This window comes from Oryctolagus cuniculus, chromosome X, assembly GCF_964237555.1.
Source record: "Oryctolagus cuniculus chromosome X, mOryCun1.1, whole genome shotgun sequence".
NCBI lineage: Eukaryota > Metazoa > Chordata > Mammalia > Lagomorpha > Leporidae > Oryctolagus > Oryctolagus cuniculus.
The window spans coordinates 104,574,231-104,578,040 of record NC_091453.1 but is presented as its reverse complement, the minus strand read 5'-3'; positions in this window follow the sequence as shown (position 1 = coordinate 104,578,040).

Genomic DNA, 3,810 nt, shown 5'->3' with positions numbered 1-3,810 from the left:
GTAAGTTTTCATTGTTTTGTAACAGTTGGGGGAAAGACTCATATGTGTTTCTGAAATTATGAGTTATAGGTTATTTTTAAAGGGATCATTTCTAATTTTCATTTAAAATTTCATTTGGTGCCAACGCTGTAGCATAGCGAGTAAAGCCGACACCTGCAATGCCAGCATCCCATATGGACGCTGGTTCAATCCCAGCTGCTTCACTTCTCATCCAGCTCTCTGCTATGGCCTGAGAAAGCAGTAGAAGAAGGCCCAAGTCTTTGGGCCCCTGCACCCACGTGGGAAGACTAAGAGGAAGCTCCTGCTTCTGGCTTTGGATCTGCACAGCTCTGGCCGGTGCAGCCATCTGGGGAGTGAACCAGCAGATGGAAGACCTCTCTCTCTCTCTGTCTCTCCTTCTCTCTGTGTATAAAATCTGACTTTCAAAAAATAAATATATTCTTAAAAGATTCATTTAAAATTTTTCCTTTTTTGAAGGAATAATTTTTAAACTCTCAATTGGGAGATATTTCTAAAAATAATCATTTGGTGGCTTTCTCAGGACATTTCTTAGAAATTTTATGTATAAGGACACTCAAAAATGTACATGGAGCTGAGAATTTTTTCATTGTCTCTGTTGGAAATTTGAATTTCCTCTCTTGAAAAATCTCTATTCAGGTCCTTTGCCCATTTCTTAACTGGATTGTTTGTGTTTTGTTGTTGGGTTTCTTGAGCTCTTTATGGATTGTGAAAATTAACCCTTTATCATTTGCAAAGTTTGCAAACATTTTCTCCCATTTTGTTGGTTGTCTCTTCATTTTGCTGAGAGCTTCTTTTGCAGTGCAGTAGCTTCTTATTTTGATGTAATCCTATTTGTCAATTTTGGTTTTGTTTGCCTGTACTTCTGGGGTCTTTTCCAAGAAATATTTGCCTATGCCAGTGTCTTGCAGGGTTTCCCCAGTGTTCTCTAATAATTTGATGGGACCAGGTCATAGATTTAGGTCTCTGACTCATTTTGAGTGGATTTTCATGTAAAATGTAGGATAGGGGTCTTATTTCACACTTCTGCAGGCAGAGATCCAGTTTTCCCAGCATGATTTGTTGAAGAGACTGTCTTTGCTTCATGGGTTGATTTTAGTTGCTTTGTCAAAGATAATTTGGTAGTAGATGTGTGGATTGATTTCTGGCATTTCTATTCTGTTCCATTGGTCTACACATCTGTTTATGTAACAGTTCCAGGCTCTTTTGATTATAAGTGCCCTGTGGTAAGTCTTGAGATCTGATATTATGATGCCTCCAGATTTATTTTTGTTGTTTAAGATCATTTTAGCTCTTCAGGGTCTCTTGTGTTTCCATATGAATTTTAGCATCATTTTTCTAGATCTGAGAAGAATGTCGTTGGTATTTTGATTGGGATTGCATTGAAACTATAAATTGCTTTATTCAGATTCTTCCAATCCATGAACATAGAATATTTTCCACAGTTTATGTCTTCTTCTATTTTTCTCATTAATAGTTTATAATTTTCATCATAGAATTCTTTGACATCATTGGTTAAATTTATTCCAAGTTATTTCAATTTTTTGTAGCCATTGTGAATGGGATTGATCTTAGGAGTTCATTCTCAGCTATGGCATTGTCTGTGTATACAAAGGCTATCAATTTTTGTGTGTTGATTTTATATCCTGCTACTTTACCAAGCTCTTTTATGTGTTCCAATGCTCAGGATCACTAGCCATCAAAGAAATGCAAATGAAAACCACAATGAGGTTTCACCTCATTCCAGTTAGAATGACTCACATAAATAAATCAACAAACCACAAATGCTGGTGAGGATATATGGAAAAGGGTACTCTAATCCAATGTTAGTAGGGATGTAAACTGGTGCAGCCACTATGGAAGACAGTATGTAAATACCTGAACTCTGAATATAGACCTACCATATTACCCAGCCATCCCACTTCTGGGAATATACCCAAGAGAAGTGAAATCAGCATATGAAAGTGTTACCTGTGCCACTATATTCAATGCAGCACAATTCAAAATAGCTAAGATATGGAATCAACCCTGTTATCTATCAACTGATGATAAGATAAATAAGTTATGGTACATATACACTACAGAATACTACACAGCAATAAAAAATGAAATACTGTCAATTGCAACAAAATGGATGAAACTGGAAGCGATTATAGTTAGTGAAATAAGACAGTCAAAAAAAGACAAATGCGATATGTTCTCTCTGTCCTGTGGCAATTAATACAGTACCTAAAAAGTAATCTATAGGATTGAAATTGACACTTATGATGTGATAATTTTGAACACCCTTGTTTTGACTGTTGAGGAGCATGTTTTCTGCTTGTTTGTTTTTTTGTTTTGTTTTGTTTTCTTCATATTATTTGTTGGACTCTCTACAGGGTTAATCTTATGAATATAAAGTTAAAAGAAAATAGATCTTTGTTAAAAATAAGAATGGGAATGGGAGAGGGAGTAGGAAAAAGGGTGGGAGTATGGGCAGGAAGGAGGTAGGGTGGGAAGAATCACTATGTTCCTAAATTTGTTTATAGGAAATGCATGCAGTTTGTATTCCTTAAATAAAATTTTTAAAAAACAAAATTATATATATTTATACATAGACAAATGGAATAAAATTTATATATATATATAAATGGACAAAAGGAACTTTTGCTGCAAAATATTTGAAAATTTGAAATCCATGCATAGATTTTTCACAATATGTATTTTCCACAAACTATTTGAAGGCCCTTAATATAAAAATAGCAAAAGTATGCAAAATGTTTCCATATAAATGCAACTATTTACTTCTTCTTACTTTCCTATATATTAATTTATACATAAATATTCTATATAATTTAAAATCTCAGAGATATTAATAAATTATTAGATCAAAAGATCCAAAGCACGGATTAACTGAATCTATTCCTTTTGTTTTACTCAATATTCATTGCATAAGCTCTCTGAAAATAATGCCCTGGTGTTCTTTAACAACAGAGAATCTAATGAGTTAAGAGTAATTTGTGAGTTTTTTCATTTGTTTTCTTTCAAGTAATGATGAAGAATAAACACATAGAACTTATCCATACTGTTCTGTAGATTGCACATTCCTCAAATACCACTCATATAGACTATGATATAAATATTGCTTCTCCACTCAGATGTATGCAAGTAAAGGTACAGATCAGTCAACATTCCTGTAATCAATAGCTCATATTTTCAATGTTACTAAAAAAAATTATACCTGGGTGCTATGGGTGCTATGGTCTAATGCGTTCCTCAAAATTCTTGGTTTAGAGACCTGAACCTAATGCAACAATGTTTGAAGTTGGGGTCTTTTGAGAGTACATGAATTAATATCATCATTAAAATGTTTGATGCAGTGATTTTGTCCTTTTTTGCTCTTCCATCTTCTACCATGTGAGTACAGTGTTCTCTCCGTCTGGAGATGGTAGCATCAAGGAAAAACCTGGGAAGCAGGGGGAAGCTCTCACCAGAGATCAAACTTTCTGGCACCTTGATCTTACAGTTCTAAGCCTACAAGAACTGTGAGGAATAATTCTGTTATTTATAGTTTACCTGGTCTCAGGTGTTCTAGCTTATAAAAAAGAGATAAGCCACAAGGCTAAAAATAGTTTGGAGTTTAAGTTAACTACTTCATTTTATGAGTAAATAATCCAAGGCTTGTAGATTTTAATACATAGTTATTAGGCTAGAGGTCAGTATTTTTATTTACAAATATATTGATCCTTACGTAATACACAAATATTAGGTAAAAGCTTGTGATTAACTGAAACCCTTATCTTAGTAACTTTG